We start from the raw sequence: 15104 nt of genomic DNA, 5'->3' as shown, positions 1-15104 counted from the left end.
AGTCATGTCAGACTCTTTGTGACCCCATGGACTGCAGCCCACCAGGTTCCTCAATCCATGAGACTTCCCAGAAAAGAATACTGGAGTGGGTTGCTATATCCCTCTCCAGGGGATCTTCCCAACCCAGGGACCAAACCTGCATCTCCTGCGTAGCCAGAGGGATTCTTTACCCCTGAGCCATCTGGGAAGCCCAAGAAAGGATGGGGGGATATTTGTCATCTAGATTGTGGGTGCCTTGTATGGGCCTTTCTCAAGAGGACCCTCTTCTCTTTCTATCAATGGATGCTGGGTCTGTGATCAAACTCACATCTGGAAACCATGTGAGGACCTGATGTCATCCTTCTTCTCACCATTTCTTACTGTTTAGAAAACCAAACAAGTTAAGCAATGCCCTCCCTGGCTAGCCTTCTTCTCTCCTGTGGCTGATGGGCCGTGGCTAAGAACCCCTGCAGGTCCAGGTTCCCCAGTTGCTACTGTCGTCTGGCTGCCCGCGTGCCTCTCCTGCGGAAGTGCCACCACCTGGCCTCCGCTGGCCCAGAACCCGTCAGGCCCATTGGGAGGGGAGGCTGGTCCCGCTGTCAGCCCCAGCGTGCTGCGGGCAGCCGCTGCGCACTCCTTCTCATTCACCTTCATCTCGCCAAAGCATTCCCTGTTATTGCCTTGTGAGCGCGGGTTCCTCTGGGCATCCCCGGAGAAAACAACTGTGTTCGTTTCTTAGGGCTGCCATAAAAAGCACCACGGCTGGGGGGCTTGGAACAAGAGAGATTTATTCTCTTGGTCCTAGAGGCCAGAAGTCTGGGATTAAGGTGTTGGCAGGGCCAGGCTCCCTCCAAAGGCCCCAGGTGAGCATTCTTCTTGGCCTCTTCCAGGTCTGTGGATTGTGGCCACACGACCCTAATCTCTGCCTTCGCTCCCCTGTGTGTCCTTTCCTTATAAGGGCATCGGTTATATTAGGGGTCCACCTAATGACCTCATTTTGATTTATTTACATCTGCAAAGACCCTATTTCCACACAAGGCCCCTACGTCATACCCACAGGCGCTGGGAGTTAGGGCCTCAACGTGTCGTTTGGGGACACAGTTCAACGTATAAGCAACGGTCATCTGGTACGTTCCCAGGGCCTGCATAGAACACCCATTCTAAAAACCTCTCCCTCCAGGGACTTCCCTGGGGGTCCAGTGGTTCAGACACCACGCTTCCACTGTAGGCAGTACAGATCAAATCCCAGCTGGGGACCTAAGATCCGACAGACCGTGGCGTGCAGCCAAAATAATTTAAAACAAAATTTAAAAAACCTCCCTTTCTTGAATCTTCCAACCCCTCTTCAGTACGATGCTGAGGAAGTTCTGGCATTTCTACTCATTTTCTGTAGCCCACTGTCATGTTATTTTTTAGCTGCTAAGTTGTATCTGACTCTTTGCAACTCCCATGGACTCTAGCCTGCCAGGCCCTTCTGTCCATGGGATTTCCCAGACAAGAATACTGGAGTAGGTTGCTATTTCTTCCTCCAGTTGATCTTCCCCACCCAGAGATTAAAACCTAGTCTCCTGCATAAGCAGGCTGATTCTTTACCACTGAGCCATCAGGAAAAGGGAAAGTGTCACTTTAGCCCATCCCAAATGGCACCCCACTGCAGTACTCTTGCCTGGAAAAATCCCATGGACAGAGGAGCCTGGTAGGCTGCAGTCCATGGGGTCGTTAAGAGTCGGACTCAGTGACTTTACTTTCACTTTTCACTTTCATGCATTGGAGAAGGAAACGGCAACCCACTCCAGTATTCTTGCCTGGAGAATCTCAGGGACGGGGAAGCCCGGTGGGCAGCCATCTATGGGGTCGAACAGAGTTGGACACGACTGAAGCGACTTAACAGCAACAGCATTGTCATGACCAAGTTCTAAGAAGCCATCCCATCACACTGTTAGGGCCAGCTGTACGTCCTAACATTTGCTCCTTAATCCAGGGTGAGTGTTTTCCTGTCAGTGAGTTTTTCTTTGGAGCCTGCTCTCCCTTCCTCCCTCCTACCTATCTTGGGCTCCCCTAGTCCTGGAGGCTCCCAGGGCAGGGCCTGCCATTCCTTCCCAATATAAGCTATTTCCTTCTGAAGCAGGGTTGTACTTTCCACCTCAAGCTGTTCTGAGACTTGAGCCCAGCCAATGGCCTGGAGGTAACAAACGGTGGGGGTGGGGCAGGTTTGGGGAAAAGAATCATCTGGGAGACCTTGCCTTGGGGGAGTCACCGCACGTTCTCCAGGCCAAGGAGGCTTCCCTCTCTGTCAAGGGGAACGTGACTGCATCTGTCAGCCTGAAGGGTCCAGGGACCCCAAGATTTTAGATTCTCAGTCTCACCCACACATTCATTCCCATCCCAGGTTTCCAGGTCCTACTCAATGGCAAGAGCCTAACTTTTCTCATATTCAGGGCTTTCAAAATGCAGCTGACAAAAAGCAACATGCTCCACAATCACCAGGGCTTCCCTGATGGCTGAGCAGTAAAGAATCTGCCTGCCAATTCAGGAGACACGGGAGATGCGGGTTCAACCCTTGGGTTGGGAAGATCCCCTGAAGAAGAAAATGGCACTCCACTCCAGTATTTTTGCCTGGGAAATCCCATGGACAGCAGAGCCTGGCACGCTACAGTCCATGGGGTAGCAAAGAGTCGAACATGATTGAGCAGGCATGCATGCCCCACAATCATTACAATCACCTGTTCAGACACCACGGTCACTGCGTAGCCCAAGGTCTCACCTTTCACCTGCACCTCTGTCCAGGGTTCCACAGGTGAGAGTTTTCACCACTGCAATGCCAGGGTTACTACCATCCCTAGGGATAGAGATGATGGGGTTCTTAATGCCAGAACTCCAGCAAGTAATCCAACTCTAAAATCCCACCATAAGGGGCTGCTGTCCAGGGTCACTCCTGATACCAGAGTCTTCACCTGGGTTTCCCAGCAGGCAGGGCCTGAGGCAGAGGATCACGTGGTCCCTCTTATTAGGGAGTGCAATCCCTGGTGGAGAGGGAAAGGGCCACTGGGAGGAGACACCGCTGAGCTGGCTGCTGCCAAGTGCGACTGATTGCTCAATCTTGCAAGGCCATTTCAAGAAGTTATATGTCTCAGGAGCAACTGCTAGGAGGGAGCAGGAGGGAAGAATCTTCTTCTAGCTCCCGTTTTCCGAGGATCAGATGTTCGCCTCACCGAACATTAACGCCCCAGCACTTTTCGGCTGCATGCCTGTGGGTGCTGAGTGGGGTTCTGTGGGGTCCCCACCTCGACATTAGCGGGGAGGCACAGAGGTTATGAGGCCAGGGGCCCACAGCATGCAGGGCAGGCACCAAGCAATGTGCTGTCAGGTTTACCCCTGTGCTACTGCAGACAGATGAAGCTGAGAGAATGGACCGTGGCGTAAAATCAGAGATGAGAGGCGGATGGCAAAGCCGGGGGGTGCATCCCTCAACCTGGAAGCAGCTGTACTCAGCCCCAACTAATTGCTAGATCTGATTTTTTTTTTCAAGGAAGCTAGTTATCTGAGTTTTCATTTAAAGTTGACAACACATTCAGATTTAAAACGCAATGTGTGGTCCTACTCCATGCAGGGTCAAGAAAACAAATCTGAATATTGCCCATGGGGCCCGGAAGTCTGTGCTATCTGATCTGTTCATTTTATGGAACAGGGACAGGAAGGGAAAGGGGCTGAGCTGGGCCTCCTCTCTTGACGCCCACACCAGTGAGCGTCCACAGCCTCCTGCATCATCCCTCGCCTGGCATCCCCCTCCCGGGACCAACCTGTACAGGGGTGAGGCTGTTTTCTGGCAAAGTGACTCCGTCCCCTCCTGTAATTCCCCATGACTGCCCCTTGGCATTAAGTTGGGGCCAGGTACTCAAGTCCCAGTGATTCGTGGCCTTGTTGCCCTGGCTAATGAGATGGAGCCAGTGGATTCCCAGCCGACTGCCAACCTGGGCCCCGGGGCCCATCAATCCTGCTTCTCCATTGCCGAGGATGCCCCGAGTGACGGATGGAGGGCCATGGTCGTGAATCATCTCCCTTACCTTTCCCCATCTCGGAGCCAGCTTCTCGGAGCTGGGAAGATGAATGTCGGGAGAATTTCACCTGCTCTCTTGAATAATTTCCCTTTAAAAGAGGCCACTTATCAGTAATTCATTACTCGCCTTTGTTAGCATAAACAAGGCCTGGGGAGTGGGGAGGGGGAGGAGACGCCACCTCGGTCTCCAGCGTCCCCATCCCCCGGGTTGGCCTCCAGCCTTGGTGCTGCCTTCCTGCCGTGGAGAAAAGCAAAGCCAGGGTCTTAGGGGGAGTTGCTCCAGCTGGTGGTACCCACTCAGGCAGATGGCATACAGCTGTTTCTGGTGACATCTGGATGAGCACAATCAGCTCCAATTGACGGTTTCTTTTAATCTTGAATTAAATGTCACATGCTGCCTATTGCTTTTATGGCCCATAGACACCCCTGTCTGTGTTGTCTATAACTAGAGAATAAGATGTTGCTGACCGGGGACCGCCTTTTTCAAACCAGTATCGTCTCTCTGTTTGTCAGCAGGAGAGTAGGAGGTACTTGGAGCAGCAGGGCTGACCCTGGGACGAATGTGCGCATGTGCCCAGTCGCTCAGTCGCGTCTGACTCTTTGTGACCCCACGGACTATAGCCCACCAGGCTCCTCTGTCCAGGGGATTTTTCAGGCAAGTGTACTGGAGCAGATTGCCATTTCCTCCTCCAGGGCATCTTCCTGACCCAGGGATCGAACCCACAGCTCCTGTACTGCAGATGGATTCTTTACCACTGAGCCGCTGGGGAAGCTCCCGGGGAAGGATAAAAATACACAAATCACAAAACAAGGAACACAGGAGATGGAGGTCAAGCTGGGCCGGTTCTGCTATGCCCCCCACCTCCTGGGTTTTCCTGGGCAGGAGAGGTGTGACAGTGGGTGGGAGGGTTCCTGGAGAGGTGATTTCTGCCATAGGTACCTGTCACAGGGGCGATTCCAGGGAGGTGCCCTGCCAGGTGAGAACCAGCTGAAGCCAGACAGTGGGTCAGACAGGCAGGGAAGTCCCTCTCCCTCCTACTCTGCACAGGGGCAAAGAAGACAAGAAAAGGACAGCAGATTTTGGCATAGTTTGTCTTCTGGTTAGGAACTGTGGCTAATTGTTTTTGCCACCACCAGAGACCAGGAAGAAAAGAAGAGGTTTTTCTCAGGACCTTGTTCCTGAGATCCAGTCCTTTACTCATTTCTCACATCCAGCCGTACCTCATCTTCAATGACCACAGCAGCATTGCAGAGGCCATTCAAGGACATGCTTTTTATAGCTTTTCCTGTCTCCTGTCTATTCTCTGGCAGCTACAAGGCTATCTTGAAGTCATCAATCTGATCACAGTACCCCCCTGATTAACAAAAATCCTTGAATGGCTTCCTACTGCCTTGGGATCAAGCCCAATATCCCAAAGCGTGGCCTATAGTGTGTCCTGGCCCCTACCCACCCTTGACCCTCATCCTGCACTCCCCAACCTCCACTCAGCCACCTGGGTCCTCTTTCAGGTTCCAGGGAGCCTGACTCTTCCCAACCCAGGTCCTTTGCACTTACACATCCATCTGGCTGGAAGACCTCCCCACCTGAACCCCACCCCCTCACCTCCCATTTAGTTAACTCTGATTTATCTGCCAGGTCCTAGGTTGGGCCTTGGGTCCCCCAGGAAACCCTCCTCACTGCTCCAGACTAGATTGGATGTGCCTGTTCTCCACAGCATCCCACCTCCCTCTTTGGCTCAGTGGCCTTAGTGATTTGCTTAACATCCTTTGCCCCCTCAGCCCACAGGTTCACTGCCTCCCCAGCAGTGAGCACAGTGGCCACCGTGGAAAGGAGGGATGAGGGAGCACGTGCCCGCGAGGGAGTCCCGGGCCCCCTGTCACCTGCCTCGTGGGGCTCACTGCAGCCTCACCTCTCCCGGCCTCCACCGTCTCCAGCCTCTGGCTCCTCCTGTGCTGGGACCCCTCCAGTTACAGCTCTCTCGCCTAGTCTTCTCTGGTGTCTGGAGGTGCCAGGTCCTGGCTCTGCTCCGAAGCCCACCTCCTCTTTGGCTTTTGGGTGAAATGGCTATTTCAGGCCCCGGAACCCCAGCCTCCGAAACCTTCTCCTCTGGGGTGAGTTGCATCCTGTCCTCCCTCAGGAGATCCGGAACCCCCAGGCCCCAAGCTTCCCTTCATCCTCAGGAGAAAGCCCAGACCTCGCACTGCCCACCCCGATCTTTGGTCGCAGGCTCATCTCAGCCAACACCAGCACAGATCAAACAATAAAGCATACTCGTGATTCAATCGCAGCTCCATTCTTCTATCTCCAGTGGCCTGAAACGAGACCCACATCCAGCAAGATTTTAGGGAGGTTTGGGGCTTTTTGCCACAGAATGGTGGTGTAATGACTGGAGTCCTCGCTGCCAGTGGCCAGCTGTCCAGTGGCGGACATTAATATCCTTTCTCTGGGAACCCGAGAGCATTTCTGTGACATTATTTGCATAGATTTGCATATCCAATGCTGTCATCTATCCCAGGGTCTGCAACCTCTGGCTGGGGAGGCAAGTTGGCCGGCAGCTGGTTTTCTTTGGCAGGCTGCCTGGCAGTGCCCCCCACCCCAGCCATCTTGGCCGTGGACACTGCGTCCTCCTGCCCCCACACGCCTCTCAGAACTGAGGCTCTGCTTCTTGCTCATTGACCGTCAGCCAGACGATGCTGCTTCTCAATGGCACAGTTGCTTCTCAGGGCCAGGTAGGCAGTTAATCTTGCTCCCACCCCAAGTGAAGAAGACTTGGGAATCTGGCATTTCTTCATTCATTCATTCAATAGTTTGATCAGGCAGTTACTAAGCACCAGGTGCTGTGCTAGGGATTGGGGATATAGAGAAAGTCGTGGGGAGAAAGATGCTAGGTCCCTCACTCACCATACCTGGGGATCCCAGAGATGCGTCTTACCATTGTTCTTACTCGATGTCAACCATCCCCCATACTGGACCTGAGGTTTTAGCCCTTGACCATTCAGTAGCTGAAACTTCGACACCCCCACCCCCACACCTGATTACCCACTGTTGGTGACACCCTGGACCTCTCCCATCAGAGTGCGAGCCCTTTCTCTTTGAAGGACAATAGGAGTAGAGCTTCAGGTCACACCGTAACAGGCTTCCTGGGTCTGGCCCTTGCACCTCCTTGGACCTGAAAGTGGCTTCTCCCCCAAGTAGAGCTGGTTGAGGTCTCAATGATGCTTTCTCTTAATTGACTTCTGATCCAAAAATATGAAAGGCAGAGAGGGACAGTAAGGAGCGAAAAAAAAAAAAAAAGACAGCTGGGTTACATGGATGAAACACAGGGCTCACGCTGGGAAAGCCAAGTTCCAAACTGGGTCTATCATGGGGGACTTCTGGGGGACTCTGGTCATGGGACAACCTCTGACAGGGTTGTCTTTTGACAAATTCCCAAGAGGTCAAGAGTCTAGACAACAATCCAAAGGCTTAAACAGGCAAGGGTAACCTCCCTGTCCCAGTTCTACAAAGGTAGAGACCATCAGTAGCTTTCCTCCCAGGGGTCCTTCCTCCTCTGTTCCCTGCTTCTGCTGGTCGCCTCTGAGTTCTCCCATTCCTCTGGGCTGGAAGTCTCACTCTTCTAGGACACTGCCCCCTATGGCAGCCCAAGTCCAAGGAAGCACCACGTTGGGTCCTGTCTTCTATGCTACTGTATTGGAATGACCTCTCACTGGCACGATTACTGCAGCCTCTTAGCCAGTCTACCTGTCCTTCGAGCCAACTTATTCACAGCCACATTAAAATTCCTAAAACAAAATTCAGTCAGCCCCTCATCACTCCAAAGCACTTAGTGCTACCCTAAGACTCATAGAATTGAGTCATTTTTTGCTCGTATGTCATAGTTGTTTTGTTTTTTGGCAGTGCTCAGCACAGTACCCATTGAAGGGAATAAAAATGAAGGCTAACATTTTTGTATAATTACTATGTGTCACACTGTATTTTAAGTGTTTTATATGTATTGTTTAATCTATTCAGCAGCTCTAGGAGGAAGCTACTATTATTACATATTACAAATGAGTCAACTAAAGCACAAAATGGTTAAGGAGCTTGCCCGAAGTCCCAGAGTTAGTGAACAGTGAAGCTGGGACTTGAACTCTTGTATTCTGATCCCAGAGCCCACACTTGCAGACACCAGGCAGAAATATACTCCTAGATGCATAGCTAATAAATGTCGTAGGAATCAGTACATGGATTCAGAAGCCAATGAATGAAGAAATGAGTGAATGAATGAAGTCACTCTACTCGCCAAACAAATGTACTGTGCGCATACGTGCTCTGTCACTTGTCTTGTCCAGCTCTTTGCAACCCTATGGACCATAGCCCTCCAGGCTCCCCTGACCATAGGAGTCTCCAGGCAAGAATGCTAGAGTGGGTTGCCATGCCCTTCTCCAGGGGAACTTCCTGACCCAGGGATCGAACCCCATGTCTCCTGAGGCTTCTGCACTGCGGGCAGATTCCTTACCTCTGAGCCACTGGGGAAGAACTCATATGTACTGATGTCTTCTAAAATAGTTTTATTCTGACACCTGAAACTAATGTAATATTTTTAAATGGATTATGCGTCAATTTTTTAAAAATCACAATATAATTTGAGTCTGCCTTCTTCTGAGTAGGGACAGTGTACCATGATGGTGAAGAACATGAGTGGTGGAGCCAGGCAGACCAGGGTCTGAATCCTGGTGTTACCATGTATTGGTTACGCGGATTTGGACAAATTATGGAAGCTCTATTCGCCTCCATTCCACATCTGAAAAGGAAAATAATAATAGCACTTATTGCAGAGAAGTGACGTGAAATCATGTACACAAACCACATCACACTGGGTTTGGCGTATAGAGGGACTCAATTCTCCCTGCTCCTGCAGACGGTCTGACTGAGCAGGAAGGTTGAAATGAGCAAAAATTATTTGTTCTCTATTGTTTTCTGCAGGCACAATGGTGATAAGCAGTGATGAGGAGGAAAACTCTAACTGTGGGAGGGGAGTGACCCTTGAGGTCTAGGATGGGGCTCCTGCTCTGAAGGGGGTCAGTGAACAGTAGAGGGGAAGCACCCAGCAACCCTCTGCTCCTTACACAAAGAGGGTCCTGCAAAGGCAGCTTCCCTCCTCCTCCCGTTTCATGCAAAACACGGTGAGAATGGATGAAGTCATTTTTTTAAACCAGGGAGCACTGTGAACACATTTGTAATATTTTTCTTCTGTGCCGCGGGTAGTATTTTTTTTTTCAGTTTCTCATCGAGTCGGTGATGCCATCCAGCCATCTCATCCTCTGTTGTCCCCTTCTTCTCCTGCCCCCAATCCCTCCCAGCATCAGAGTCTTTTCCAATGAGTCAACTCTTCGCATGAGGTGGCCAAAGTACTGGAGTTTCAGCTTTAGCATCAGTCCTTCCAAAGAACATCCAGGGCTGATCTCCTTCAGAATGGACTGGTTGGAGACTATGTTTCCCCAAATGTAATTTTGTGGATGGATACATTTAAAAATGTTCTGCTCTTGTCAAATCTGTAATGACTATTTTTCTCTATTGATAACTTCTCTTTTCAGTGGGTCATTGCCAAAAAAATGCACCTGGAGGACAGAATTGTCTCAAATAGCAAGTCCAAGACAAGCATTCCAACTTGAATCCTCTTCTCCCAGGCGGTAAGCTGCCTGGCTCTGATGTTTTTTTTTTTTGGGGGGGGGGGGGCATGCCACTCGGCTTGCAGGATCTTAGTTACCTGACAAAGGATTGAATCCATGCCCTTGGCAGTGAGAGCTTGGAGTCCTAACCACCGAACCATCAAGGAATTTCTGTAAGCTGCCTAGGAACAAGGACTGGATCTTATTCATCTTTTATCTCCAGGGTGTGGCAGGGAGTCTGGCACAGGTGGGACCCATGGGGACAGCATCAGGGGATCTGCTTCTGGAGCCCTACCATGCACTGTGTGAACTTGGGGAAGCTATTACATGCCTTTGTTGCTCAGTTTTCCCATCTGTGAAATGGGAATAATCTCAGTCACTTATTTTCTAGAGTTATTGTGATAACTTCTCCCTCCCTTCTTCTCTCCTTCCTCTTTTTCTTCTCAACTTGGGGCCAAACAGTATTTTTGGTAGCACAAACCCCACATGTTCATATAACACTCTGTACTCCCCAAACCTCTCTCAAATATTCTATCTCTTTTTTTTTTCTGAAAGAAGTAATTATTAGCATCCCCATCTTTCAGAGGGCTTCCCTGGAGCCTCAGATGGTAAAGAATCTGCCTGCAATGCAGGAAATGCAGGTTTGATCCTTTGTTTGGGAAGATCCCCTGGAGAAGGGAAAGGCTACCCACTCCAATAGTCTTGCCTGGAGAATTCCATGGACAGAGGAGCCTGGCGAGCTACAGTCCATGGGATCGCAAAGAGTTGGACATGACTGAGCGACTTTCATCCATGTTTCAGATGACGAATCTGAGCTTTAAGATTTGGCCAGGACCATAGAGTCAGGCCTGAACCAGGTTTTCTGACATTAAGTCTAGATTCCTTTGGATGAAAAGAACCGAGGCAATAGTTCCAAAATAAATGACATTTACCCAAGTTGGGTCTAATATGGCTCTCAGATAGCCTGTCACTTCAGACATGGAGAAGTTGGTCAAAACGGGCATTTGACATGGAGGGAAGCAAACAGCCAGGGAAGAGGCTGAATTTTCCCTTTTTCCCCAGGCATCTTTTGGCAGCAGGAATAGCGGGCAGCTGATGGAGGAGGGGGCTCGGTTTGATGTCCATCAAAGAAGAGCGTCTCACTATCACTCCCCTTAACAATTCTGTGAGGATACTTTTATTGCTGGGCTTCCCTGGTGGCTCAGTGGTAGAGAATCCACCTGCCAATGCAGGAGACACGGCTTCAATCCCTGATCTGGGAGGACCCCACGTACCATGGAGCAACTAAACCCGTGCGCCGCAACTACGGAGCTTGTGCTCTGGAGCCCGGAAACCACAACTACGGAACCCAGGTGCCACAAACAATGTAGCCCAAGCACCCCAGAGTCTGAGCAAAAGGAGAAGCCACTGCAACGAGAAGCCTCCACTCCCTGCAACTAGGAAAAAAAAGCACATGCAGCAACAAAGACCCAGCACAACCAAAAATAAATAAATAAGAAATAAAAAGAAAGAGCTGCGGGTATGTCTGCAAGGGACCACTGTGAATCTACCACCTCCGGGTTCTGAGTCCTCTGAGACAAGTCAGTGAAGGAAGGGGTTACTCCCCCAAGGGATTTCTCTGTGCTGGGACGGTATCCCTTTGTGCCTCTCAACATCTCAACCACTTTCCAAGGAGATAAGATGCTGGCTGATTATGTTCCCCCAGTTTCAAGATGGATAAACTGAGACTCGAAGTGTTCAAGATCACACAGCTGATAAGTAATGGCACTTATTACTTCTTAGCTGTGGAGAGCCACCAGGGAAGCCCAGTAAGTAATGGCAGTGAGATACAAAAGCATAGCTGTCTCATTTCAAAGTCCATTTTCGTTTCAGCCGAATGAAGTGGCACTGGGGACGACAGGAGACAGAAGGCTGGGGGAAAGGAAGTTAGGAGTGGAGAGAGGGAGGCCCTGAGCAAAATGCCAGTGAGGGAACCAAGGCAGAAAACCATCTCCACGGTTAGGCAGAAGGCCACTCTCTTTTGATTTATTCTAGCCTGTGTGCTTCTTATTGCAACAGCTGGTCTTCAATGATGCCTGCCAGCATTCATCACCTTGCGTGGCCCCTTCCCATGAATCTGAGCTAGCCCCATAATTTGCTCTCATCAATGAATTGTAGTGGATATGATGCCATGTGACTTCTGAAGCATGAGCAGCCTTGCCGATTTCTCTGGGCCTCTTGGAGTGCTCACTCTGGGGGAAGCTGACCACCATGTACATGTTCTGAGTGCCCAAAGACAACCATACTGTGAGGAAGCCCAAGCTCACTCCCTGGAGAAGGCCAGTCAGTCCTCAGCTGTTCCAGTCATCCTCACTCAGGCACTAGACATGTGAGTGAAGAAACCATCTGGGAGGGCCAGCCCCAACCAGCCTTCAGATGACTCTGGCCCTAGCCTCCATCTGACAGAAACTGTGTGAGAGGCCCTAACAGACACCATCCAGCTAAGCCTGGTCAACACATGCAACTATGAAAGATAGTAAGAAATTTTCTTAAACCACGAGATTGTTATCTGGTGAGATATGATACACACTGGCGACAAATCTCCATGAATCTGGACATCTCTTTCAACCCGGAGAAGTTCAAGGTTACCCCTGGCCTGGAGTGTCTAGCCACCCCACATTACTCAGCTGGGCATGGTCCTCAGTGCCTGGAGAGCCAGCCCTCAGCCAAACGTCCTGAGTTTGTCTCCTGGTATGTCCACACCAGTTGCGTGGCTTTAGACAGGTCAGTGCTCTCTCTATGCCTTATTTTTCTCGTCCACCTGATGAGGTGGTAGAGTTGAAAGCATTAAAGCCTCTTCAATTTCTCTGGCTGAGAAATGGGCTTGCCACCACCGAGAAGTGCCCTGTATCACTCTGCAGCAGGAATAAGATCATCCTGGCTGTTCCCAGGCTTTAGAAGGGGCTCCATAGGTGCCAGGTATCTCCGGTGACCCAGTGGGTCTGTGAAGAGCTGTGTGTGCAGGGTGGTCCCCAGGTTTCCAGTCCTCTGTTGCCTCTTCAGCTGGTTTTCAGCACTGAAGAGGGAGGACCAACTCTAAGGCCCAGGTCACCCTGGACTCCTAGCTCTGCCTGAGCAGGGAAGTCCCAGCCTGCAAGGAAGAAGAGAGCTCCTGAGAGGAGCAAGCTTCTGGGGTGGCCGTGAAACGTCTGGTGACAATATTTTGCATCTAAAAATACACACAGCCGAGAAGCAGTTAATTACAGCCTCTGGAGTCATTCATAACTTGGCATTTCCCCGTCATACCTGCTGTCTCTGCTTTCATCCCCAGCAGCCACAAAGGAGGGCATGTGTAGGTGGAAACCCAGTCCAGAGGGTCCGGGATGGGACCTCCAGCCCCACCAGCCCTCTGTCCTGGGAGCCTGCCTGCTGCCTGGTGTGGAGCTGGCACTCTCGCACGAACTGCAGGAGGATCTCGAATCAGCTGGTCCCCACCCCACCCCCATCCATGCACAGACAGGTGCCCTTGGCCACTTGCCCCTCAGGGATCCATTCAGACTTGCTAGGACCCTCCAAAGTTCAAGGGTGTGGGTGTCAGCTCACGGTGGATAGTTAGTCAGGAGAGAGGCTCAGGGTCAGGCCTGTGATGCCGGGAGGGCTTCTCTCCTGGGACTGTGCACGCTCCAGAGGCTCTGGCCAGGACTTATGCTGGTCTGGGACAGGGGCTGAGCAGGCACTGGGACCTCACCCCTCCTTGTTCTGCGTTCCTCCTCTCTCCAGGGCCTCTCCTGTGATTTCAGCCTCTTCCGCCAAAACAAAGACTGTGATTTCAAGCTGCAGGGACGTCTGAATGATCTGAGGGTCCCCCTGGCCCAGTCCCTACTGTGCCCCCTTTCCTGCCTGAACACTCACAGTAAATGAGTGTCTTAGTAAGAGTGGGAGAAGAAACTCAGCATCGGGGAATGTCTTCACCCCACTCCAGGAGAAGAACTTTTTCTCCCCCCGCCCCCGCCTTTTCTTTTTTTGCTATACAATAGGTCCTTGTTGGTTATCCACTTGAAATACAGCAGTGTGTACATGACCTTCCCAAAGTCCTTAACTATTCTTTCCCCTCCTAGCAACCATAAGTTAGTTTTCTAAGTTTACGAGTCTCTTTCTGTTGAAGTAAGTGAGACAGAGAAGGAGAAATATCATATGATATCCCTTATATGTAGAATCTAAAAAAAATGATACAAAATTTTTTTTTTTAATCAAGGGGGCATTTTGAAAGTACAAGTCCTAACTAACAGTTGGATAGTATATTTCACTTGGCAAAATGCTGTCATATATATAGTGCTGTGTGGTTCCCATATTAATTAGAGGAAGTAGTATTTATTATTAGGTCCACGCTATAGATAATTAAATTGAGATTTAGAGATGCAAAGTCATTTTCCCCAGGTTAGCCAAGTAATGACTAGCCTTGAACTCAAAACTCAACCTCGACTCCAGAAATCTTCCTGCCTGGTGGACAAGCTCGGCCACTGCCTCTCAAGCCCACCTTTGAAGCTTGAATAGTGGTCCTGCGGGGGTCCCCGATGGGAGAAAATGCCATTGCTACTCCAGCACAGCCCTGAATTCAACCTAAATCCAACCCTGTCTGGCTTCTGAAATACATTTTAATCTTACTCTGAATCTGAATCCATTAGCCTTTGACCTGCAGGAAATAAGTCAGTGCCTAGGAGAAAGTGCACAATGAAAGAATAAGCAGGGAGTGAAAAATAGCAGTTTTCCAGGGCAGGGGTCACCTACTTGCTGGTCAGCACCTCCTGGACCAGGTCGACGGGGGCTCTGAGGGGTCAAGAGAAAGCTGGGATAGTGGCTTTCCAAGCCCAGGTCCTGAACTAGACCTGACTTGTCCTCACATCTGTCTCCAGCCCTGCACCCAGGAGAGCAGTAGGGACTCAGAAATAGCCTGTTCACGCCTTCTCCCTAATCACTACCCAGCGTGATGAAACACCTTGACATTCTCTAACGAAAGTTCAACTCGGTGGCAACTCAGGGTGCTGCATGAAGAATGAGGTTTACATGGAATTCCAGAATCACAGAAATTAGAGACGAAAAAGGACGTTGAGGTCAGAGGCAGCTGGTCCCCGGGGGCTGCCCGTGGGTTCTTCTCGGTAATAGACTCCCCCTTATTCCTGCAGCCCAGGCGACTGCCTCCCTGAAGACCACTCTCCGCTGTTTCCAGAGAAGATATTGTTTATAGAAATGAGAGGTCTGAGTCGATCCCTGCGTGATTTGCTTTGAAATTTATTTATCATTCACAAGCTGGCAAAGAGGGGAAAACCAAGGATTTAAAGTCACTTGTAGGGCAGTGTGCCTGAGCAGAGATGGGAGGAAGCTGGAACACTCTGGAGCTGAGGCAGCCTGGCATGGTGGATCTGACCCTTGCTTGCTG

The sequence above is a fragment of the Capra hircus genome, chromosome 15 (assembly GCF_001704415.2).
Source record: "Capra hircus breed San Clemente chromosome 15, ASM170441v1, whole genome shotgun sequence".
NCBI classification, from domain to species: domain Eukaryota; kingdom Metazoa; phylum Chordata; class Mammalia; order Artiodactyla; family Bovidae; genus Capra; species Capra hircus.
This window is presented reverse-complemented; position numbering follows the sequence as displayed.